At 35.2% G+C, this 27,604-nt stretch overlaps 7 non-coding genes across 7 annotated transcripts; all 7 read right to left on the bottom strand.

Annotated features, from left to right (window-relative positions):
* Positions 1 to 16,922: 16,922 nt before the first annotated feature.
* Positions 16,923 to 16,996, bottom strand: TRNAR-UCU. The gene has a single exon. It is a non-coding gene; the product is annotated as a tRNA-Arg (tRNA).
* Positions 16,997 to 17,526: 530 nt separating this feature from the next.
* On the bottom strand, positions 17,527 to 17,600 carry TRNAR-UCU. The gene has a single exon. It is a non-coding gene; the product is annotated as a tRNA-Arg (tRNA).
* A 3,037-nt stretch (positions 17,601 to 20,637) lies between these two features.
* Positions 20,638 to 20,711, bottom strand: TRNAR-UCU. The gene has a single exon. It is a non-coding gene; the product is annotated as a tRNA-Arg (tRNA).
* A 380-nt stretch (positions 20,712 to 21,091) lies between these two features.
* Positions 21,092 to 21,165, bottom strand: TRNAR-UCU. Its single transcript has one exon. It is a non-coding gene; the product is annotated as a tRNA-Arg (tRNA).
* A 2,681-nt stretch (positions 21,166 to 23,846) lies between these two features.
* TRNAR-UCU lies at positions 23,847 to 23,920 on the bottom strand. The gene has a single exon. It is a non-coding gene; the product is annotated as a tRNA-Arg (tRNA).
* Positions 23,921 to 25,200: 1,280 nt separating this feature from the next.
* Positions 25,201 to 25,274, bottom strand: TRNAR-UCU. Its single transcript has one exon. It is a non-coding gene; the product is annotated as a tRNA-Arg (tRNA).
* Positions 25,275 to 25,661: 387 nt separating this feature from the next.
* On the bottom strand, positions 25,662 to 25,735 carry TRNAR-UCU. The gene has a single exon. It is a non-coding gene; the product is annotated as a tRNA-Arg (tRNA).
* Positions 25,736 to 27,604: the final 1,869 nt, after the last annotated feature.

The following is a 27,604-nucleotide window of genomic DNA, read 5'->3' as shown; positions in this document are numbered from 1 at the left end:
ACGTTTCCCCCCTCTCCGTTTAATATGATCCGGAAAATTCCTGGCTGGCTTATTTTCCTTTTGTGACTCACTTTCATTTTGTTGTGTTCCTGTGATAGATAGGGAAAAGTTAAGAGCTTGCCAGAGGCTGTTCTTAACATACACTTGAATGCTCTGTTCATGGTCAAGGGTGCGTATCAGGGTGGGTCAAGCAAAGTTTATTCTTTTCTCTTTGAATTTTAATGAGGGCTAAGCTTCAACCATTCAAAATTGCGCATTATGATATCATGCTGATCTCTAAGAAACAATATACCTGATATCCACTGCGCAGCGGTATACGGGCTCTGTGGTCCAGTGGTTAAAGCGTTGGACTCATAATCGCAAGGTTGTGAGTTCGAATCCCCACTCTGCCATTGTCTTCACTTTGATAAAATGAACTGAGAATAATATCCACTATGGCTGAGTAACCTTGACGTAAAATGTTTCCTCGGTAAGTGGTTATATACCAGCCTGGCGTTTACCAGCAAACAGCTGTCCTACCGAGTTCTTGTACGAGAGTTACCATAAACAGAAACAAAAATCCCAAGTTTATTGTCCAGTATCTTACACTTCACCTTCATTTTACATTAAAAAAACACATGCCCATCACTTCTCCAGTTTGTTTTTTCTTTGCCGTTCTGCATCATTCGCTTGTATTTTCTTTGAATATTCCACTCCCCTCAATGAAAAGCCTACCGTAAAAGGAGCCTAGAACCGCTTTTCCCAAAACCATGTACAAAATCGTAAAATAGCAATCTAATTGTGATTTTTGCATGGTCAGCCCCCCCCCCTTCCCCTCACTTTCAGAACCGTTCCTCGGCCCCGCATTACATCTAAAGCTAATTTTTGTAAATGATTTAGAATAGACTGATACATATAATCAACCGTACAATTTATTTTAGTACTATTCCTGTCGCAGGTATCAGGTGGACGATATTCAGCGACGTGTGCGCGTTTTCTCTTGCACTACAGGTCATTGCTTTTGGGAGATGAATAGCACGTCCACTAACATGTAAAAAACAAATTCATTCAAATGAGAGAGAGACTTTAAATATATAAATAATCTAACGTGAAATAGTTTGATCAGCTTTTCCTATTCATGCTTTTGCAAGATAATTCAGTAATTTCTAAGTGAAATGAAAAGAACAATTTGATTAATATATTAATTAGGGAGAACCCCTCTTAAATGGCCTGAATTTTCTTCTTCAGTTTTTGCAATCGTTTAGCAGCCACCCCGTTAACAATTGCATTTAGTGGTATGAGCTCTGGGAACTAAAATCACAGGGAAACTGTGATGTTGATCCAAAGTTAAATGAATCTGGAATGAAACAGTGACAGAAACGGGCTTCGAAAGGAGACGAAGGGGAATAGACCTTGCTTATGATAGCGACTGGCCGTTCACGGGAATTTTGCTGGACGATTCGTGTATTAATCACTCGGCGGTCCCCTTCCGATACAAATTTGTGTGATTCCGCCTCAGACGGTTCACGTTACAGGAGATGGGGAAAATTAGCCAGGGTGTCAAGTTTGGAAGGTGATGTGGCTTTCTCCAGGCTAACGTTGCCCTCCCCTCCTTCCCCCTTTTCACCCTTAATGTCCTCCTAAGCTCATCTTCAATTAAAATAAAAATGGCAAGAATGATGGTGTGGGAGGGGGCATAAGGGACACGCCCCACATTAATTTCCCTCTTTCCATTCTTACGGCTCATTTTGTCTTCTAAATGCTCTAAATGAAATATCTATAATTGACAATTACAAACACTCGAATCGAGTTAATAACAAAAGGGACAGTAATATTCTATATCTCCTTTGGCTGTGGTGTATTTTAACATTATAATGGAGGTGAGAGTTGGATATACTGCACGATATTTGAGAAAAATGCGAGCAAAGCGAAGAGAGTGTGTCAAATATTGTTTATCCACATAAATTAATGCATTCTGTCACATACTTATTTGAGGAAATTGCTTATTTTTGTTCTTCTATATTTTCAATTATTTACATTTATCAGTATTTTTTTAGGGGGTGGGGATCCGGTCCCCTCAAACTCCACGGAGTCGGTGTATCCTGATATCCAGGGGAAGTTTTTCATTATTTTTCTTTTGACCCCTACCCTCTCATTGTCACCATCCCAATCGCAATGTATCAGAGAATGGATTTATGATACGACATTATTTATCTTTCCTAATTTTGTCTATTACCCATTACTCAAAAATGTCAAAGTGATTGGATGATTGCGTCATTAAATCAATACTTTTTGACAATAAAATAAAGTGTGTTACTTTTGTCGAGATTATTTCAAAGCGTTTGATTTGCGTGTAAATATGGCATCTACTGGCGCAACCAATGATTTTCCAGAGGAAATGTTCCAGAGAGAATGTTGAAGGAGCAAAGCAACCGAGCAGGGGGGGGTATTGAATGGGGTAGTCACCCCCCCCCCCCTCGAGAGGGAGATTTGATTCAACTTGTAAAAAGGTTTTCTACACACTAATATGCCATGTAGGGGTTGGAGAAACGAGAATATCAACCAAGATATAGTGAATTGTGACGGCATCCTCGTTAATGATTATGAGACAGACATGACAGAGAGGGAACAAAGCGACCGAGTGAGACGATTTGGTATTTAACAAGCGCTTGTAAGTGACATCTAACATTTTAAACATACAGCATTGTGTAGAATAAGACATTTCGATTGATTGATTGATTGATTGATTGATTGATTGATTGATTGATTGATTGATTGATTGATTGATTGATTGATTGATTGATTGATTGATTGATTGATTGATTGATTGATTGATTGATTGATTGATTGATTGATTGATTGATTGATTGATTGATTGATTGATTGATTGAATGGTTTATTTATTACAATATTCACTTAAAATAGCAGCCAAAGGCTGAATTACATTTATTTTACAAATTTTAAAAACATACAAATTGGAACAAAGTAGGCAAATATCAAAATTGTTCTACAAAATATTTATACATATATGAAATAAATTGAAATACTCAGAATATGAGAAAAAAAGCCTCAGAGATAGAATAAAGTACATGTAGTGAAAACATGTTGGAACGAAAGGCAGAATGAAAAAGAGGAAGAGAGGGACGAGAGGGAGTGTAGAGTCCAAGTATATGGAAATGTGTTGTTTTCCCCCCAATGATACTAAAGCAATTTTGAACACACAACATTGTATAAAACAAGGCACAGAAGTAAAGGACCGTTTGTATATTTAACAAGAAAAATCTTGCATTTTGTACCCACATCATGATATCGATAAGGCATTCCAGAGAAGGGACTTTCGTGTGAATATTTGTCAGTTTTCCCCAGTGAAACTTCATTGATACAGTCTGGAAACAGACTATAATTGCTTCGATTAATTTGACCGAGTTCTGGGGGGCTTGTTTCTTACCTGAAATTGACCTTCGCTTCGCACCTGTCATCAAGGCGATTAATAATTAAGCAAATACTGGACAAAAACTAACCAATCGGAAGCCATCATTCAACGGAGATTGAAGCCCCCGATGACAGCATAGGTCTTCCTGCCCTTCCCCTAAACTATCATCTAATTATTCTGCCTCCATCTTGGATGAAATAGTCCTGTCTCCGAGGACCAACAAGTGGTCTTGAACACCCATGAGAAAGCTACTTTAAGTTTCAGCAAATAGTTTTTTTTTAATCCCGGATAGGACTATATACATGACAACAGTAAAATGCTTCCCTTATTGACAGAGTTAATTTTGATCATCACTTCGAGAAAACGGGTTCGCTTATCGTGTACTAATATTTCTAAATTTGAAATTGATAAACAATTTAAAAAGGGTTGAGCAATCCAAAATTCATTAACAAGCAAAATGATGCATGTCATTGCTTTTATAAGCATTTATTTTATTTATTTATTTATTTCAAATATTGAAAAGAAGGGTAGCCCAATCAGCAACAAATTGGTTTTCGTTGGGACCCTTCGTAAACAAACACGGTGACACATTCGGATATAAACAAAGAACAGAGTATAAATACTAATATTGACAAATTGAATAATAAAATAATCATAATTAACTATGCATAATAACAAAATAAATGAAATATGATACTGTACAAATGTTACCTAAAAGTAAACAAATATTATATGTAGGCCTACACATAAAAAAGAAACGATATGTGTAACATGAGGAGAAAGAATAGAATAGATTCCATCATTAGTCCCTATTACATAATGTTTTTCCGCCATTTTGCAATTTCCCATTTAAACTGTTTAATGTCTTCTATGAATCGGAGGATGATCATGATAAGGATAAAGAATGATTGCCTAAAATCAAACATCGACAGCAACCTCTTGAAGTGTAAGGAAATTCGGAGAGTGGATAATGAATGACAATGAAGACAAAGCAGGGCGCCGTCTTACAAAGAGTTACGATTGATCCGATCAATCGCAACTATGGAAAGCCAGCAAATTCAACATATAAAATGCATGTTCGTTAGATATGAATGCGTATCCATAAATTTATTGATTTCTTGAAAATTTGGTGTGTTCACCTTTGTTTACAAAGGACATTTTGCAAATTTTGTTATAGAAAAAATTATGACACTGGTGGATTTCCATAGAGTTACGATTGATTGGATCAATCGTAACTCTTTGTAAGACAGGGCCCTGGTCTTTTTAATGGGGGAGGGGGGTAGAGGGGCAGAAGGAGCTGAGCTATACTTCAAATGGGGGGGGGGTAAAATAGCTTCCAGGCTTTGGGAATTTTGACAATGAAATATTAGTCTTCAGTCCGAGGTAGCGTAGAAACCAAGCAAGATAATTTGCATTGCATTTCAAAACCTTTACAACTGTTAATATAGGATAAATTACAGTTATTTTCATGTAAGACAGCGTAACGATCGAGCCACTTTTAGCTGCAAAGAAGCATTTAATTGATATGACATGGTATATTATACAATGGGATATATCAGTGAGTGAAGACTGTAACGCCAACCTCCTCAAAATAGTTGTCAGTTGATAATGGAACGAGCGTAGCGATCGAGCTAACAAAAGTTTATCATTATCTAACACAATACTGTTTGATTAGCGGTGAATGTGCATGCTTTGTGTTTAGCCCTCTTAACAATGCAGTCCATTTACATACTTATCACAAATAGTCTTATTCATGAAGGGATAATTATGATTATATGGATGGATAGTTAGTATTATACGGCCAAAATATTCTGATTGGTGAGAATCAAATATATATATCAAATATATCAGATATATCAAATATACACTGTATAGTGACTGCACCACGAGTTCTGATTTTCTAGTTCAAATTTAAACTAGAAAATGAGCACTCGTAGTGCAGTCACTATACAAGCACTGTAAGAGCTAAATTAGCACTTCAATTTTTACAGTGTATAAATTATGTCTTTAAAGAATTACATAATAATAATAATAATAGCAGTATTTATAAAGCGCCTTTTGCCTGAGGATACAAAGCGCTGCTATTATTACCCCGGCTTTAGCTCGAGCTGCCATCACCGGCGCTCAATGCATGCAAGGAATTAATCATGCCGGGTACCCATTCACCTCACCTGGGTCGAGTGCAGCACATTGCGGATAAATTTCTTGCTGAAGGAAAATACGCCATGGTTAGGATTCGAACACATGACCCTCTGTTTGAAAGGCGAGAGTCAGAACCACTAGACCACGACGCACCCGCTACATGGAACGGGTGCTTGAGGGACGTGCCAAAACAGGGCAGGAATTTTGTTTGGAGATTTTTTTGACGAACAATAAGGGGTATTATTACGAACTAGGGGCAGTCTCTTCTCTCCTATAAACTTTAAATGGCGGATCTCCATGCAGAGCCCCTCCCCCATCCCTCCCTCTCACAAAATAAGGATGCATCACTGAGGAGCTCGTTACGCTAAGCCATGCCCTCAATTTTATCATATATTTAGAACGTATCTTTGGAGAATGGAGAAGCCTTGGGGGTCATCCTCTCTATCTTTTTTCCCGTTTCCCCTTTTTCAGGGTGCATCTTGCCCCCTGCCCCTCAGGTACGTTTGATAATACAGAAAGAAGTAACATATTATTGTACAAGCAGAAGGAGCGCGCTAAAGAGGGAAATTGCCTTTAAAATCACTATCGAAACTTTACCGCGGTTATTTTAACGACCATCAGGGGAGGGGAAGCCCCCAAAATTCCCCAAACCAAATAAATGCATGATATAATTTTGGGAAGTCAGGGATTATCCAAGCGACTATTGTCTTCTAATTGTTGTTATTTTTGTTTTTTCAACTTCTGTTAACAATCTTCATTTAAAAGAAATAAAGCTTTGTAACAATCACCAATAGTAGTAGTAGTAGTAGTAGTAGTAGTAGTAGTAGTAGTAGTAGTAGTAGTAGTAGTAGTAGTAGTAGTAGTAGTAGTAGTAGTAGTAGTAGTAGGAGTAGGAGTAGTAGGAGTAGGAGTAGTAGGAGTAGTAGGAGTAGTAGTAGTAGTAGTAGTTCGAATCCCACCGCGGTCTGGCGTCCTTTGGCAAGGCGTTAATCCACACTTTGCCACTCTCGACCCAGGTGCTAAATGGGTACCCGGTAGGATGTGAAAGTCATTGTAGCTTGTCCAGTATTGTGTGCGCCTCACAGGCGACTGACTGGAATACTCCCCAGGGAGTGGAGGATGTGCACACATTGTGTGCGGGAATGACTGATTGAATCCGATGACCGGGGTAATAATATATCTGTAAAGCGCTTAGAAACGTCGTTCCGATGGATTAAGCGCTATATAAAAGCGGATTATTATTATTAGTAGTAGTAGTAGTAGTAGTAGTAGTAGTAGTAGTAGTAGTAGTAGTAGTAGTAGTAGTAGTAGTAGTAGTAGTAGTAGTAGTAGTAGTAGTAGTAGTAGTAGTAGTAACTGGGATGTCGTGGTCTAGTATTATGACTCTAATCTTTTAATCTGAGGGATGTGGGTTCGATTCCCAGCAATGATGTGTTTTCTTCCTTCAGCAAGAAGTTTACCTACATTGTGCTGCACTCAACCCAGGTGAAGTGAATGGGCGCCCCTATAGCCGGGATAACAATAATAATAACATTATTGTAGTGCGCACTTGAGTATGTACATATAGAAATTGCGCAATATAAATGTACATTTATTATTATTTATTATCAACTGGCGAGTTATATATCGAAATTGATCATGACGTTAAAATTAAAGATTAGTAAAGAGGTCTGATTAAAAAAAATATACGCGAGGATGATACGTTTAATCTTTCAACAGTAAAATAGAAACATACATATGCCTGGAAAAAGATCTAATCATATAACCAAATTGATTCCAAATCATTTTGTAAAATAGAAACTCCAAATCGAGTTATGAGGAGGGGAAACTTCTGTAAATTTTTAGAAGGAAATTGAACATATTCATGACGAGGCTTTCGCCAGGTAATATTCATAACATCGTCAATTTACATAATTTCTCTAAATTTACGAATCGGAAGCCATGGCGCCCAGCCCAGTTATTCAATAGAGATATGTTTTGTAGTAGAGGAATTACCAGATAATAATTACATGTCGTTTCGCGTTTAGATAGAACCAGATCACACTTTAAAAAGCATTCTGCAAATTAAGGAATGATGTACAAGACGTTCGTAGACCAAATCAAATTAGTGAGGATATAGTTTTAATTTACTTACTGCATTTCATGCATTGGAAATGATTTCAAATTATTATCAATTGTCCCATGAAGAAAAAATGAACTCCAAAATTTCATTGCATCATTTTAATTTAACAATCCAATTATGTGAGTATGAATATACATTTAATATAGTTAGCACCCAGTGGGAAAATTACCAACTAAATTGAGAATTTGAGTTTTGGGGAAGTGTGCAATATGTCGTTTGCGAAGAAGCGAAGCGAACGAGCTTATTATATTAAGCTGAAATCATCAAATTTTATAGCATCAAAACGAGACTCATTGTATTTAAATATACATTGATTCGACCCAAAATATTATTCTGTTAAAAAAAATCAAATGGGTGGGACAGCAGCGTGCACCATCACGTCAGTGTATTATCCAAAGAATTTTTTTAAAAATGACGATAAATTTAGTTAGACTTTTAACAGCTCTCATCAAATCAATTTCCCCAAATTTGTTTACTGAGTATTATACCTTAAATTCCATCCCTGCACCCAAACAAGAAGTTGATTTGAGCAAAAGGAAAATAAAATAAACAAGTATTACACTGAAATTTCAGACAAAAGTAATATGCTCAACCTGGATAACACGCTCACTAATTCTTTTATTACAGTTATTAGTATTATTCCTGTTGACATGGTTTGTACGAATAATGAACAATTCCATTTTCTGTTCTAATGTAAAACATAGTTTTATTACACGATCTACGAATATCACCAGCATAGCGAATAATTATTCGATTAGTATGTACTTTATCATCGTATCGGTAGAGATGGAATATTTTATAATTATGATCATAATGACAAAAGAAACAATGAGTGTGTTACGTCATCGAAACTTTACACGTAACCTTATGTGAACCCTCGTGAAAATAATCAAAAGTTTAACACATCACTGTCTCTCAATCAATATCCAATTTTTATTAAATTTTCAATGTTTTGCTTCTTTGTGTAAATTTTTGTTATAATTTTCTACAAAAACGATATATTTCATCGCTTTTAATTCAACTTGGTATTGAGGTAGATTTGATCTTTAAACAGAACGTCGCATCGTTGGGCTACATACCCCATTATCGGTAACATACTCTCTTAAAGAAAATCAACCTCCGAACTGACTGGAAACTGAAGATTGAAATGTTTCCTATAATTAATCTCCCTCAAAATTCATTTACCTCCACTAGACTGAACTTCCTCACAATGAAAGCAAAGAAGAAAGAGAGGACATGTAGGGAAAAAACATGTAATTTAGCCCCAAGAGTAGTGAAATTTTGTCATTTTGATGATCTTATTTGAATTCAGTCCTGTCTGGAACATTAAGGGGAAGGAGAGTGGAGGAAGAATAGGTAATTGTGGTGATGATTGTGCATTAATATTTGTCTGGATTGATGACAATATCAATTTCAATGTTTACTTGATGTTGATATAAGGTTAGTTACCCTGCTCAAATTAGTTGTTGTTATGTTGGGGTTTAGTCGGTTTATTTAGAGGAAAATATTGTCATTTGAGTGTTGGACGATGATTTACTCCTTGTCTGCCATGCCGACCAGTGCGCTTCGGGCTGTTGACTTTCTTGATAATAACGGGGATAACGACTATCCACAGAGTCAAAGATTACTTTATTTCGTCGTAAGATTTCACCGTTGAAAGCTATCGTCGGTTCACGATGAATTCACTTTCCACGTAACACAGTCTATACCCATCCCACGAGGTTGAAGGTAAAGAATATTTGAATTTTTGGAAGCTTTCGTGGTGTCACAATGGGTCACTCTACGTGGTTTAAAGGGATTGTTTTACGACGAGATCAAGTTGATTTAAATGTGAAATTCTCTTGAAATTGGATAATAGACCAGAAAACATTCATTCAGCATTATTTAGTTTGGATATATCACCTGACAAGAAATCAGTGAAGTGGGGATATCACAGGACCATATTTTCTTTTCTTCTTTTATAAAATGAATTTAAGAATATTTCAATTTTTGAAAAAAATGCAAAACACGGTCTGTCCCCTCATGTTCATACTTGATTATGTGATACAAGGGGGAAATCATTAACGCACATCTGATGAGATATTTCAGATTTCAAGCGAGGTTTAAAAATGAATTAAATTATGATAATCATCTATAATATGCACTCATTTACATTTGTGCCTATTACTGCTCAACAAAATCAAAACATCCATACTTCCGGTATCATCATTCATTAGTATTTCATAAAGTTTTGGTCATTAATTGGTCAACTGTTTTTGTCATTTGAATGAACGCTTTTCATTCAAATCTCTATTAGTGGTTAATTTCCCGGTAAATGATGAAAATAGCCTCACGAAATTCACCCTCTGAAAACTGGTCCACATCCAACATGCCTATATATACCTGAATTGAGCACAGGGGGGCGAAATCGGAAATTGGAGGCAGAATATGCAAAGAATATAATACAGGGGCTGCGGATTCGGGGACTTGGGAGCTCCCCATCCATGGGCGGAAATCCCAGGGGAACAGGGGGGGGCGCGTCCCCTATACAAAAAATGGTAGGGGAACACGTTATCAAATGCCCCCTACTATTTCTTGTCTTTTATGATGGAGAAAAATACATCATGCACAATTGAAATAATACATTTATTTAAGAATAAATTACTTTGTTATCTAATTATTTTTTTTTTTTGGGGGGGGGGTAAAAATGACCTACATTTTGGGTGATAACTTTGTTATTGCTTGTCAAAGTTTCCAGGCCCTGGTTCCCTACCTTTGTGGACAGATTTCCGCCCATGCTCCCACCCACACAAACACACACAGATGAACATATTCTCATTAAGCATGTACAAAATGTGCTAATGACCACCAAACTATGATCTTATTTATACATGTTCAGCTCCAACCCCTTTCACATTTTATTCGTGGCCTCTTTGATATTATTATTAGAAAACATGCATAAGAACATGAAAATAACTTATTAATCATTTTCATGTTCTTATTTATGTTTCCTAAATAACGTAGGAGATGAAGCCCCCCCAGCACCCCCTGGCGTACTGGCTTACAAAAAAAGTTTGACGACCCCCCCCCCCCAAAAAAAAAGGGAAAGGGGAAGAGGGAAAGCTTGAATAAAAAATAATATATTCTCAATTTTATGCCAAAATCTATTTAAGAACTAGACCTTTGCACTAAAAGGGTCATTTTTTCGCTCGTTTCGCTCGCTCGTATCTTTTTATCGTTATTCCTCCATCCACCATATATACTCCCCTCAAATATTGGCCCATTTCGCCACTGCTCCATCCCGCCCCCCTCTATCTCACTTCCGAACTCCCTGATTAAGCATGTTCAGAAGAGTGACATAAAATAAAGGTAACTTTCTTCCACAAGAGTTGATAGGATTATTTCTATTATAATTTTCTTTTTTAAGCAAATTTTCTTCGAGAGTATTAAAGTTTTATTCGAGGCAATGCCATTCCGATAACGACGATTACAAGACAATGTGAACAACTTCCATTCCTAATATGGAAGCGTTTATGGTTTGGTTTGATGCAGCATCGTAAAATAATTGCCCGTGTTTATATAACACTCATATCGGTTCTGAATGTCAACAACAATCAATAAAACATTCCACTTAATATTCAAGGAGTTGGCATCAACTTGTCAAATGTTTTGATAACGCCAATAAAACGATTAGTTCACTGCACAAGAGGTACATCCCAAATGGGTTAATGTAATAAACTCAGCACGCACGTTAGGAAATTGCGTTAGTTGTATATACGAACAGTTTTGAAAGAATATATCCATTCATCATTTCTTTTACGTGTGTATTTAATTATCATAATATACAACTACAACCTTTTTTAATCGTTTGGTGTGTACATGCTTTCACTGTCTCGTATTTATTCATTCCCAATGGAACTAAGCCCCCCCCCCCTTCCCCTAAAATAAGTTTAAGAATGTCTTTTCAGTAATGTTGAAGAAAGTGAAATAGAAAAAGGTGTAAGTTGTAAGTAGAACAATTGAGAGAGGGGGATAAAAGGGAAGTGTTGAAAATATTTGTGGTACGTTTTCTAGAGTTACACTATGGTATCTTTGCGATAATGGCAACTACCATCATGGCAACAAGACTGAACAACCAATCCGGAAAACCAATCGCAATCAAAGTTTCCATGGTAATTGCGATAATGGCAAAGGTACAATAATGTCATAATTATTATGATAGTTGCTCTCCTTATGAAACGGATCCCCAGGAGCCTATTGCATAAAACTTTTTACCTGAGAAAACTCTGGTAAAAACTGAAAACTAAGGTTAGTCTGAATTCTACCATTGACTTCAACACAGGGCAAAAACTGAGTTTTCTCAGGTAAAAAGTCTTATGAAACGGGCCCCTGGTGTTCGGAAATACTGCAATTCTTAAGCTTCTTTTCAAACATGGAACAATCCTCAACTTTTCTTCAAATCGCGGAATATCTCTTGAATTGAATAAAGTCCATCTTTCGTGATGCCTCCCTCTCCTCACAGGAATCGCGTTTGATTTTCACTCCCAGACCCGGTTCATTGAGAATCGAAGCGTGCATGAAGATTATGGGCCGTTCCCCCTAAGGGTTGCAACCCCTCTGGCAACCTCCTACATTTTGAGAACGGAAAGGAAAGGAAGGAAGGGAAGAGATCGGAGATATGATTTTTCTCTTTCCCCTTTCAACATCGACACGTCAAAATAATATGTTTTACTCTACTTGGAGCATCGTGAAAATTGGATAACCAATAGGATATCCTAATATATCTGTAATCACATTTCATTAGATTCGGTATTAACTACTAGATTGGCGCTATGGGATTAGGGCAGCACGCACAGTGTCAGAGCAAACCTGAATAAGTACTCCTGGATAAATTGTTTAATATTCTTTCTGTATCAATTCAACGCATGTAAAGTGTACATTAATTATCTGAATAAAGTCATGAATAGGGTCTACTATCTCATAACGTTCATGTATTTATTTTCCAATCCCCCCCCCCCCCGTCCAAATACAGAACAATGAATCAGTTCAGTTTAAACAGACAAGAAAATACCAAAAAAGAGAAGGAAGTAATCAGGTATCTTTACTACTTTAAACTTGTAATTATTTAGCATCTTGTATTTTTGCGAACACGATTAAAGCCGGGGTACTTAAACCTATGAGTACAGTTTCGTTTTATTTTGGGGTTAATCAAATCAAATTTGAATATATATATATAATATATATACTGCATATATCACACCTTGCACCTACCCTCGAAATATACGCAGCTTTGGGGTTTGTGATCATGCTTTAGTGCTTGCGCATGCGCGCATCATAATAAGTGCGTCGTAAATGTGAAAAGACGAAGTAACTTGAATGGCGTTCCGCGGCGCCATGCCAAGGTGCTTATGCTTGAACCCTCGATAAACTTCCCGGAAAATAATGAAATCGAATTGCCAAATTTTCGGGGGTGGTGGGGGGGGGGCTGTTCGATGTTTACAAGCCAGAGACCGATGCTATATCAAATAAAGTCTTTTATTCCCATCTAATTCTGAAAATCTCAGTTAAGTGACTGATTTCGTGTAAGATGTAATAACAGAGTGCCTACAAGATGTCATTTACATCAGGGCGTTTACACAGCAATGGAATTATCTCCGCAGGTAACTGTTTTTTTTTTTTTACTTATGTTTGTATACATTTTAATTCATTGATTCTTGATTTCGCAATAATAATACAATGAACATAATGGGGATATCCCGGCCTGAAATTAAAACGTATTCAGGGCTTTTTAATTTCATTAAAATTGGTGCAGTGCATTGGATGACAACAGTGTCTAAACCACTGAACAGGCTAGCGTGGGTAAAGAAAACAAATGAAATGAATAAATTGAAAAAAAAGTTATGGTATCTTAAATGTTTGCATTACTTTGGTAAAATATTTTTAATATACGCGATGAGTGATCTGGTGATGAAGCATTGATTGAAATAATGATTTCTGTCCTCATTTTCCACGTCTGTAATGTTATTCTTTTTATTACAGAGGCCAGTGGCGTACCGTAGGTCACGGCATGGAGGGGGGGGGGCACCAGCAAAAATTTTGAGTAACTTCGTGAGCCAGGTATACAGACCTAATCAATGGTGACATTTCAAGGACAGTGCCATTAAACGGATATGTATCTCACTGATCACATAATGCGAGCGCGAAGTGACATTATAAGCAAATTTTTATGTAATCATGATACGTACCTGTCTTGCTAAACAAACAATGCGAGCGCGAAGCGCTAGCTAAATTTTTTTTTATATATTAACCCCAAACAGGGACATTTTAAGGACTATATTTTAGGAATCCATTAAGAGTATACATGTCTCACCACAGTCATCTAATGCGAGTGCCTAGCGTATGCTAATTTTGTTAGAATTACATCTACACACACGAAACACTTTTTTAGTCATCAGGAAGATCATATGTATTTAACTAACCAAATGATGCGAGCGCGAAGCGCGAGCTGAAAAATTTTGATATTCAGATCAGAAAAAAATTTACATTTTAAGGACTGATGTTAGGAATTCATGAAGAGCAGACATATCTCAGCAATCCACTAATGTGAACGTAAGCATGGACAGGCAGTGGTTTATATTATAAGACCTTAAAATGGTGCAACCACTTTAAGTAGTCATGAAAAGAAGCATATGTAACTACATAAAACAATGATAATTCGAAGTGCGAGGAAATACATGTGGTGTACATTGACATGAAAACGGGAGGTTTTAGTACAACGGGATTATTATATCTCAATGAACAGACAATGCGAGCGCCAGGAACAATGAATACATAGGCCCTGAACATATTATGTTTCATAAAGTTATGATTTTTTAAAGTAATATATTATAACATAATAATAATATAACATTATAATGAACAATAATTTATTCTTTCCCTCTATGTTTCTTTCCTTTTCTCCCTCTTTTTCCCGTTTTTTTTGCAAGCCGATGGGGGGGGCATGCCCACACATGCCCCTCCCCCCCCCCTCCCGTAGTTACGCCACTGACAGAGGCAGAATCTTTTAAGGTGGATATAGTCGGCCTGCAGAGTGCACGGAGCATTTAATAACAATACGCACTTATTCTAATGCATTTTAATGCATTATTAATGCATTTATCATTATGATGTCAATATTATCGTGATTATTGGAAATAAGTAATTACAATATCAATAAGCAATTCAGATTTCAATGTAATCGTCTAACTGTATTGAAATATGAATTGCTTAGAAATTAATACTGTGGTTAATTATCTTCAATAATCACGATGCACTAAATCAATTTTTTATGACATTAAAACATCAGGAAAATGTAACCAAAGAATGTGTTGAGCGAAGTAATGGCAATATAAATGCATTAATGACATGTTAGTAGTTCCTTCTTAGGTTATTGTTATTTTCCCTATATAGGACCTCTATAACTCTTTTTTTTACTGCTTTTAGAATATCCTTTAAAAAGTTTTTTTTTAATGAATGCCAGACCAATGTCAAGTGCAGAAAACTCGTTGACGACTGGAAAGAAAATTGATTGGCGTCGGGGAAATATGAACGCTGATTTTTATCTTTCCGAATTCAACGAAAAATATAAATTCATTGCGACTTCTTCATTCAACTGAACCATTAAGAAACTAAGATAGCATCGAATGAATTGAAATTTACGTGATGATCATTACGAAGAAATTATTTAACTTTCATTTGGGGCAGACGAGACATGTTAATTTGGCAGATGCCGCAGAAATTATCTGAATAATTATATTTTGGGATGGAATTGACGGCAAGTCATTGATCCATCTTATTTTCTTCCGTTTAAGTATAGTTTTAAGTTTAATTGGATGGGAAAATCATATTTATATGCTATTCATATAAGGACATTCTATATCTCTATTTATAAAAATCGATTGACAACTCTTTCGACTAAAACTCACTTAGGCTTTATTAAAGTATAAGGCGTTATAGATGTTGTTTATTTCTTATTTAAAGATTCGACGATTCTGAAAAACCTAGAATGAATATTATTTGTATTGATCAATTGCGTGGTTTAGACGAGTCCCCCTGGATATTGTGTTTTAATGAATTTTGTTGATTCACGAATCATAATTATCAAGTGTATGCAAAATTATGATAAACAGTCCGTCTCTTGCAATGTCTTACAATAATATTGAACAAACCGTAGTGCTTGTCTGAAGTTACAATTAAAAGTTTTAACCGTGGAGATATAAAACGAATGAACAATACTCAGATAATGCATATCCTTTCTCCTATGTTGTTTTTTTTTCAAAAGAGATATCCCTACCGAGACTCGAACCCGGAACCTTTGAATTAGAAGTCCATTGAGCCACATGGACCGATATTGATCTACAACACTTTTAAACGACCATCAGTTAATACGGCTACCCAATAAACTTTGCCTGCATGCTATCAACTTTCTGATTCTTTTTTTCTTTCATTTTTTGTTACTTTGGTGAGTTGAGTAAGTTTCATAAAACTTGTCATTTTGATAAATTTGTCATTCAGTGGTAATTTCCAGGAAATCCTTGATTTTGATTGGCAGTTGAGCATTATAATCATGGTAATTACAATGGAATGACAAAATATAACTATACTACTTTTTTCCGGAAATGGGGTATCATTCTTCTTTTAGTCTTAGTGTATGTATCTTAGGCTAGTTGTTCGATTGGGATTACGCACATGACGAATGGGGAGAGCTGCATGTTACAAGGTCTGGAGAAAAAAAATGATGGATCTGTGCTTGCCTTTGTTTTTATTTTTTAATCCATTGTTATGATATCATTAAAATTATTGCTTTTAAATACATTACATATGTAGGTTTATGGAGAGTGATCTAATAACGCTGATGTATTCGGAAACATTTAATCGGAATCACTTACAATGAGATTGCAAGTAAGTATATTGAAAATATATGAATGTATTTTTCGAAGGGGGGGGGGGTGATTGACTGGTATACGCCATTAATACTAAAAAAGTAAGCATTTGCCCCTCGAGCATTAACGAACTTTGATAGTGTATTTCTATCACATTTATCTTTTTCGGACAGCTGCGTTAATAAGACAAAATTATAATGCTAAGAAAATAGTTTTTTACATAAAAAATGTATAAAGTTTGAAAATCCAGGGAGCGATCGGCGCATATCCCCTCCCATTTATACACCCACGAACACTAAAACCACCACCCTCTTAAACAGTTTTATTTTCTTGAACAAAATGCATTTATCACTGGCGGGACTCGAACCCGCAACCTTTGAATTAGAAGTCCAATGCGCTAATCCATTGCGCCACAGTGACAAACGTTACACGATGAGGCGAGTAATGTTACAAGATGGATTGTGACATAATTATCCCGGATAATTGTGTTTGGTAATTGACGTTCGATGGTCATGCATTAATATCAAGACCCAATAAAGTTCACTGCCATCAATTTCCAGATTGTCATTGTATTCATGCATATTGGTGTTTTGATTTCATTCTAGATTGGTACAATATAGTTTTGTTGAGAATAGAATCGTATGCCTATTCATTGATTTGGGTCTTACATGCAGGGGAATAGTATATTATGTTACAAGCAGAAAGTATTTTAACACATCAGGTGAATTTGTGCTTGCCGGGTTTTTTTTTATTTGTTAATGTTTAGGAGTGTGTTTTTTTACACATTCGCTGCGTATAGGTTTGTGGAAATATGGTGACAGCAAATAATAATGTTCATGTTTTCAGGAGTCATTCAAAATTATTATTCTCGAGTGTAATTTTTTACCCAATGCCATTTATCACTCCGAACAAAATGTATGAAAAACATTGCTCTTTGAACAAAATGCATTTATCACTGGCGGGACTCGAACCCGCAACCTTTGAATTAGAAGTCCAATGCGCTAATCCATTGCGCCACAGTGACACACGTTGCACGATGAAGTCTTACAAATGCATTGTGATTTTATTATCCTGGATGATTATGTTTGGTAAATGCATTAATATCGAGACCCAATAAAGTTCACCGCCATCAATTTCCGGATTGTTATTTTATGCATAATAATGGTGTTTTGATTTAATTCTTAGATTGGTATGATAAACATTTGTTTAAGAATAAATTCATAGGCCTATTCATTGATTGGGGTCATACACGTTGGGAATGTTATGTTACAAGTAGAAAGTATCTTAACACTTCAGATGAATTTGTGCTTGCCGGTGTTTGTTTGTTGTTTTTTTTTTGGGGGGAGGCTTTTTCATTTGTTAATGTTTTAGGGGTGTTTTTACACATTCGTTGTGTAAATGTTTATGGAAATTTAGTGATCAAAATTTATAATGTTCAGGAATCATTTAAAATTATTATTCTCGAGTGTTACACTTGTTTTAATTCCTTTTTTTTGTTGCTTCTTTGGAGGGGATAATCTTATTCATTATCTCACGGCTCAAGGCTAACGAATTTTGGTTCAGGAACTTGACACTTCTCTATAGCTCAAAGGACAAGTCCATCCCAGAAAAATGTTGATTTTAATAAATAGAGAAAAATCAAATAATAATATTAATAATAGAACAGCTTTTATAAAGCGCATTACACCTTATACAGGTCTCAGTGCGCTTTAGGAAAAAGAAAGAAAATTAATGAGGGAAAACTAGCAAAACGCTGAAAATTTCATCAAAATCGGATGTAGAATGAGAAAGTTATTACATTTTCAAAGTTGCTTAATTTTACCAGGATGTACATATAACTATATGTACATCCTGGTTGGTATGCAAAATGAGGAGGCTGATGACGTCATCCACTCACTATTTCTTTTGAATTTTATTATATGAAATATTTTAATTTTCCACTCATCATGCTCATTGTCAAGTGAAACAGCAATTAATTCCTCCCTGAACATGTGGAATTAGCACTGTTTAATATAATATGGTTCAGTCAAGTTGGTCCTTATTGTCAAATCTGTAAAAAATGAAATATTGTATAATTCAAACAATAAAAAAACAAAAGATATAGTGAGTGATGGGCATCATCGACCGACCCATCTGCATGTCACTGAGTTGTGCATAACACCGTTTTTTTTTTTTTAATAAGGGAAATTTTAAAATGCCATAACTTTCTTATTCTACATCCGATTTTGATTAATTTTTCAGCAATCTGCTACTTTTATTTTTTCTCTATTTATTCAAATCAACATTTCTCTGGGGTAGACTTGTCCTTTAAGTACACGTATAACGTTTTTTTTTGATATTTGCTGTTAAATATCATTTCGCTTAAATCGCAATGCAAGCCAAAATTCTCATCAAGTCACTGTTAGCCCCCAACACTAACTTAAATTTTCAGATCATTACATGAAATTCAAAATTTCGCCCGCGCTTTTCTCTCGAAGTGGCTGATTGGGATAAATAAACGTTGAAATAGGATCATAAACTTGGGGCTTAAAAGTCAAGCGTTCAGGTGAATATGAACAAGTTATTCTTCTCTTGATTTGAGATTTGATTATTTTTTTAACAAGATACGCATCCTGCATGTTCAAATTGACTTAAAAGTGCTGAATATGAAACATTTTCAGCGCGTAGCGCTCGCATCAAGTTTGATATCCATCCTCTTCATTGTTACAAAAAGTGATTAGAACGTCAAATGATCATCTCAGGAATACTTTACGTTCGCAATTTTCACTGGCATTACTTATTTTGTGAAATATCGTCTTCACGAGTCACTGCAAATAATCCTTAACAGGTCCCTTTTCAACTCAAAGGGGCCTAAATTCAAAGCTCGCGTTTCCCACTTGATTTTTTGAAACCGGCCAAAAATTTCTTGTTAGCATTTGCCCCCATTTCGCCCCATGGTTTGAAAATCCTAGTGCCGCCACTGATTACCGTGAACTTTTTTTTAAAGGACAAGTCTACCCCAACAAAAACTTGATTTGAATAAAAAGAGAAAAATTCAACAAGCATAACACTGAAAATTTCATCAAAATCGGATGTAAAATAAGAAAGTTATGACATTTTAAAGTTTCGCTTCATTTCACAAAACAGTGATATGCACATCTCGGTCGGTATGCAAATGAGGGAATTGATGACATCACTCACTCACTATTTCTTTTGTATTTTATTATACGAAATATGAAATATTTTGATTTTCTTGTCATTGTCATGTGAAATGCAGTTTCATTCCTCCCTGAACACGTGGAATACCATTATTTTAACATTTTGTGCTTCAGGCAAGGAGGTCCTAATCGTCAAATTCGTAAAAATTGAAATATTGTATAATTCAAACAATAAAATCAAAAGAAATAGTGAGTGAGTGACATCATCGACTCTCTCATTTGGATGTAACAGCACTGGCTCGTTCATATAACTATTTTGTTAAAAATAAGCGAAATTTTGAAATGTCATAACTTTCTTATTTTACATCCAATTTTGATGATGAAATTTTCAGCATTGAGCTTGTCTGATTTTTCTCTTTTGATTCAAATCAACACTTTTTAGAGGTGGACTTGACCTTTAAACTCACATTGATTTAAAACCATTTAATTCAATTTCATGTGCCCGTAGGTTCACAGTATTGTGGTCACTTACAAAATATGATAACAAGTAACAAAAATCATCCATATTTTGTGGTGAGTAATCTTGCATAGGGATTGTGACCTAATTATGTTTAGTAAGTTATTGTCAATGGCCATGCATTGATATTGAGAGCAAATGAATTAATGAATAATTGTAAATAAGAGGATTAAAAGTGAAAATTTCATCAAAATCTAATGACAAATAACAAAGTTATCGAATTCTAAATTCTAGCAATCTTTTGTGATAAAAAGTATACGCACGTCATAATAAATGTGCAATGGATTGACTGATGATGTCATGCCCCCATTTTAATTTTTCTTATATTATTACACAAAATAAATGTTTACCCATAGTTATTTATCACCCCGCACAATTGCTCCTTGCCTCCTTGAACAAAATGCATTTATCACTGGCGGGACTCGAACCCGCAACCTTTGAATTAGAAGTCCAATGCGCTAATCCATTGCGCCACAGTGACAAACGTTGCACGACGAGGGAAGTAATCGTACAAATGAATTGTGACATAATGGTAATTTGTGTTCAATGGTCATGCATTAACATAGAGACCCAATAAATGAATAAATAATTGTAAATAAAATGATTATAATTTACGTAGCAAAAAATAAAAATTTCCATCAAAACCTGATGACAAATAACGAAGTTATTTAATTTCAAAGTTTAGCCATTTTTGTGAAAATGTTTATGCATGTCGTCATGAATATGCAAGAGGGTGGTTGAATATGTCATGTCCCCATTTTTTATTGTTCTTATAGTATTACATAAATCAATGTTTCCCAGTGCCATTTATCACTCCGCGCAAAATGTGTGAGAATTATTGATCCAATAACAAAATGTATTTATCACTGGCGGGATTCGAACCCGCAACCTTTGAATTAGAAGTCCAATGCGCTAATCCATTGCGCCACAGTGACAAACGTTGCACGAGGAGGGAAATAATCATAGAAATTAATTGTGACATAAAATGTCTGGTAATTTATGTTCAATGGCCATGCATTAACATAGAGACCCAGTAAATGAATAATTGTAAGTAAAATGATTAACATTTATTCAGCAAAATACTGAAAAGTTCATCGAAATCTGATGATATATCACGAAGTTATTGAATTTCAGATTTTAGCCATATTTGTGAAAATGTTTATGCATGTCCATGTCCTCATGATTATGCAACAGGGTGGTTGAATATATCATGTCCCCATTTTGAGTGTTCTTCATGGACCAGGGGAGCGTTTCATCAATATTTTCATCCAACAAGTTGTCAGATCTGACATCTTTCCTTGATTCTGATCGGCTTAGAGGCACTGTTCCTATGGTAACTGTCGGATAAACTGATACTTGTCGGATAAAACGTCCGACAAGTCCTTTCATGAAACGCTCCCCTGGCCAGGGAGAAATTTCTATAAACCAGTTCGTAGTTACGCCATGGACAATTTTGGTCAATTGACCTTTAATTTCTTTCATTATGATAGGTAGATTTCAAAGAAAGGTACTACGTAAGCATGCCTGACATAGCAGGATGAAGAAATTGAATAGATCAAAGTGACTATGGACACTCTGACTCTATGGAAGTATTTGTTGCATTTCTACTCTGAATGCATAATAGGGCATACTAAGTGTAGATACCAGTCGTTCGTGGACGCATTGTTGTTTTTTGTGGATGTAAATGAAAAACACAATTTAAAAGAATATATGAATAATCAAGACATGAAATTTGGTGCTTATCACGTTATAATCTACACCACCATGTCACTTTAGTACCAATGACCTTCCTCTGATCAGGGCAGGAATCTTCTGATCATGCGCAGAGTGGAACTAAGAACTTAGTCCAGGATAGCTAGGCCCCATAGAAACTTGACCAAACCTTGTTTTTTAATATATACAATACTTTGTGATGGTTTCTTGTCAATTCGAGGGTGCTGATTACGAATCTGGATGATGCCAATCGTGTAACCTTGTGCATTTTCCGCAAATTGGCAAAATCCAATATGGCCGCCAAATTATGCAAATTACCCATGAAAATCCTAAAATTGTCCACACATGGGCTATGGAATGCATAAAATTGTGTAGCAGGAGAGAAATACTCTCTTAAAAAATAATTTTTGACAAAATATTTATTTTCCTGATAATCAAAATGGTCGCCATAGGCCCTTGTATACTCTATTATGTACAATATGAATAAGGAAAACTTATTTTCGCAAAAATGAGCACTAAACTGCAAAAAATCGCGATGTATGAATGAAGTAATTTGCAAATCATCATTGCTAACGAGCTATATCATTTATTATGTCATATGTGGGAACATTTCTGTATTTTGATATCAAAAATTGCCGCCACTGGCCCAAACAGTATTGAGTACAATGGCAATGGGGGCCAAAAATTCACAAGAATGATCATTAAAATGCATGTTATTAAGATTAAATTATTAGAATACTGACTAAAAACATAATTGGTAACGAAATGTATTATTAATATGCCATGTATGTGATGAATGTTTCATTTTGATATTCAAAATGGCTGCCAAAGGCCATAAAAGTAGTATGCACAATGAGAAAAAGGAGCAAAGAAATCACAAGAGAGAGCACTATAATGAATATGGGAAACCGTATAAATCCATAATTTCTAACGAAATATATCATTCATGTTTCAAGTTTTTGTTAAATACTGTATTTTTACTTTCAAAATGGTCGCCATTGACACTAACAGTATTATGTACAATGCAAAGTGGGAAACCAATATTCACAGGAGTGAGCACCATAAATGCACGCAATATTGTCCACACACTGGCTAATGCATGAAATCATGTGGCAGGAATGAAATACTCTCTGAAAAAATGATTTTTGACAAAATATTTATCTTCCTGATATTGTACATTGATTTTTTTGGCCCCCATTGCCATTGTAAGCAATACTGTTTGGGCCAGTGGCGGCTATTTTAGATATCAAAATACAGAAATGTTTCCATAAATTGCATAATCAATGATATATCTCCTTAGCAATGATACTTTGCATATATTACTTCATTCATACATCGCGATTTTTTTGCAGTTTAGAGCTAATTTTTGCGAAAATTAGTTTTCTCTATTCAAATTGTACATAATACAGAAGTATAGAAGGGCCTATGGCGGCCATTCTGAACATCAGGAAAATGAATATTTTGTCAAAAATATTTTTTAAGATATTATTTCACTCCTGCCACACAATTTCATGCATTTCTTATCCAATGTGTGGACAATTTTAGGATATTCATGGGTAATTTGCATATTTTGGTGGCCATATTGAATTTTGCCAATTTGCGGAAAATGCTCAAGGTTACGAGTGGCATCATTCAGATTCGGAATCAGCACCCTCGAATTGACAAAAAACCATCAAAAAATATTGTATATATAATAAAACAAGGTTATGCCTCTTCTATCCTGGACTAAATGGCTTTTTGTTACGGGGGTACTGTGATAATGCTCAGCACCCCCAGTAACAATAGAATAATCCTCCATGACCAGGTCCCTGGTATATTATTGCAAAAATCATTGTTTTCCCAATGCCATTTGTCACCCCGCACAAAATGTATGAGAATTATTGCTCCAATAACAAAATGTATTTATCACTGGCGGGATTCGAACCCACAACCTTTGAATTAGAAGTCCAATGCGCTAATCCATTGCGCCACGGTGACAAACGGTACACGATCAGGAGATTAATCTTATCAGATGGATAGTGACATAATTATCCCGGATAAGTATGTTTGTTCAATGGCCATGCATTAATATATCGAAACCAAATAAAGTTCACTTTCATCAATTTCATGATTGTTATTTTATTCGTAATTGGTGTTTTGATTTTATTCTAGATTGGTATAATATATATATTTTTTAAGAATATAACGATAGGCCTATTCATTGATTGGGGTCATTAATGTAATGTAATGTTATGTAACAAGCAGAAAGTATTTCAACATATTAGATGAATTTTTGTTTCCGTTTATTTTTTACTTTATGATTTTTTTTGGGGGGGGGCTGATTCGTTAATGTTTAGGGGGTTACACATTCGCTGCGTATATGTTTATGGAAATTTATTGATCACAATTTATAATGTTGAGGTTTTCAGGAATCATTTAGAATGATTATTCTCAAGAGTTAGATTTGTTATCATTAATTTTTTATATTTGTTTAGTTCTTTGGAGGGCATCCTATTATCTCACGGCTCAGGGCTAACTAATTTTGGTTCAGGAAAATGATACTACTTAAAACTTCTCTAAAGCTGAAGTACATGCATAATGCTTTTATTCGATATTTGCTGTTAAATATCATTTCGCTAAAAAGGCCAGCGCAAACCAAATGTCCAATCCAGTCACTGTTAGCCCCCAACACCAACTTAATTTTTTGTATTTTATTATATGAAATATGAAATATTTTGATTTTCTCGTCATTGTCATGTGAAATGAAGTTTCATTCCTCCCTGAACACGTGAAATTGCGTTATTTTAACATTTTGTGCTTTAGGCAAGGAGGTCCTAATCATCAAATTCGTAAAAATTGAAATATTGTATAATTCAAACAATAAAAAAAAATAAAAGAAATAGTGAGTGTGTGACATCATCGACTCTCTCGTTTGGATGTAACTGGCTCGTTCATATAACTATTTTGTTTAAAATAAGCAAAACTTTGAAATGTCATAACTTTCTTATTTTACTTCAGATTTTGATTAAATTTTCAGCATTGTGCTTGTCTGATTTTTCTCTATTGATTCAAATCAACATTTTTCTGAGGTGGACTTGACTTTTAAATTTAAATTTAAGCAAGTTTGTGAAAATATTTATGTGCACCTCGTCATGAATATGCACAAGGGTTGTTCATGTCCCAATTTTTATTTTTCTTATATTATTATACACAAAATCAATGTTTACCCAATGTCATTTATCACTATGAATTTGTTTTCTCCTTGAACAAAATATATTTATCACTGGCGGGACTCGAACCCGCAACCTTTGAATTAGAAGTCCAATGCGCTAATCCATTGCGCCACAGTGACAAACGTTGCACGACATGGGAAGTAATCGTACAAATGAATTGTGACATAATGGTAATTCGTGTTCAATCGACATGCATTAACATAGAGATCCAATAAATGAATAAAAAAAAATAGAAATAAAATGATTAAAATTTACATAGCAAAAAAATAAACATTTCTTACAAATCTGATGACCATTTACAAAGTTATCGAATTCGAAAGTCTATAGCAATATTTTGTGTGTAAGAAATAATATGCAAGTCGTACTAAATATGCAGTAGATTTACTAACGATGTCATGCCCCTATTTTTTTTTCTTGTGCAATTACACCAGTCAATGTTTACTCAATGTCATTAATCACCCCGCACAAAATGTATAAAAATTATTGCTCCTTCAACAAAATGCATTTATCACTGGCGGGACTCGAACCCGCAACCTTTGAATTAGAAGTCCAATGCGCTAATCCATTGCGCCACAGTGACAAACGTTGCACGAAGAGGGGAGTAGTCTTGAAATTGATTACGGTGACTTTTCTAATAACTCGTAAATTTTTGTTTGAGAATAGATATATAGACATATTCGTTGAGTGGTGTTTGCATGGGAAAGGTATGTTACAATAAGTATTTTAACACGTCAAATTTGTGCTTGCCGTTGTTGAACCATTTGTATACGTTATTCTTTAAATGTTGGGATTTTACACATTCGCTGCGCATACTTATCATGTTTATGGATATATAGTGATAAAAAAATGTAAATGTATGGATGGAAATAAAAATTACACTGTATTAAAGTTTTCGGTTTTCCATTAAAAAACACGGTCAGTGCATGGCGGCAGCAAAATTAGATGGGAATGGGGGCATTTGCCCCCCCCCCAAAAAAAAAAAAATAAATAAATAAATAAAAAAATTGAAAGCTGGAAAGGATGTATAAATGCAGTAAGCATCCCACTCAAGCCGTAAGTTGCTCCAAAACAACATTTTTCACAGGGGCCGCGGAACGGTTTTCAAAGTGGGGGGGGGGGGGACTGACCAAATTTCACGAGTTTTGCGCTCGCACTGACTCATTGAGATAAGATCTGTTAACAGGACAAGTCCACCCCAACAAAAAGTTGATTTGAATAAAATAGAAAATCAATTCCTCCCTGAACATGTGAAATTCATTTAGCATTGTTTAATACTATATTATTCAGTCAAGTTAGCCCTCATTGTCAAATCTGTAAAAAATGAAATAATTTATAATTCAAACAATTAAAAAGCAAAATAAATAGTGAGCGAGGGACATCATCGACCGTCTAATTTGCTTGTCACTGAGTTGTGCATATCATTTTTTCTGTTTTTCATAAAATGTACTGTATATCGATTCTGCTGTATTAATGTATTATATTAATCAATGAGTTTTAACCTGGGGTTGTCATTTTTTCAAGCAATCTGCTTATGATGACAATCCTTCTCCTGCAAATTGTAAATGTTAACTAATTTGGTATGAGATCAGTTTTGTTTGTAATGATAATTTTAGTACATTTAGTTATGATTCATGCCAAAAAAGTTCTCAATATACTGTTTGTTATGTTATGGAAAATGTATTATATACGAATGATGTAATTGCAGAAGTAAACAATAAAATCAAAATCAAATCAAATTTTCTGAAAAATAGGAAAAACTGTTTAAATGACATAACTTTCTTATTTTGATGACATTTTCAGCGTTATGCTAGCTAGATTTTTCTCTATTTATTCAAATCAACATTTTCTGGGATGGACTTGACCTTTAGAAATTAAGTGTTCAAGTGAATACGTACCAATTATTCTTCTCGTGATTCTGGTTTTCATTATTGTTTTAGCAAGATATACGCATCCTGCATCATCTTCATGCAGTGCCGAAAACAGTGCCGAATATTAAACATTTTCAGCGCGTAGCGCTTGTATGATTGGTAACTTAGATATCATCTCCACGAGTCACCGCAAACACTCCTTAACAGGTCCCTTTTCAAGTCAGTAGGGCTGCTTTAGCTCGCGCTCCGCACTCGAGTTTTTTTTAACCGGCAAAAAAAATAATCATGTCCGCCTCCCCCAAATATTCTTTTGTCCTTCATTTGTCCCCTAGTTTAAAAATCCTCGTGCTGCCCCTGAACACCGTGAACTAGTTTTTCAAACTCATATTGATTTGAAAAATACATTTAATTCTACGTGTTCATAAGTTCATAGTTCAACAAAACACTGAAAATTTCATAAAAATCTGATGACAATTAGATTTAGCAATATTTTTTGGAAAATTATATATGCACGACGTCATAAAAAGCAATAACAGTAGGTTGGCTGATGTGTCATGTATTTTCCTTTTTCTAATGTAATT

This window comes from Lytechinus variegatus, chromosome 12, assembly GCF_018143015.1.
Source record: "Lytechinus variegatus isolate NC3 chromosome 12, Lvar_3.0, whole genome shotgun sequence".
In the NCBI taxonomy this organism is placed as follows: Eukaryota; Metazoa; Echinodermata; class Echinoidea; order Temnopleuroida; family Toxopneustidae; genus Lytechinus; species Lytechinus variegatus.
Note: the sequence above shows the minus strand (reverse complement) of the source record. Positions and strands in the feature narration are given on the sequence as shown.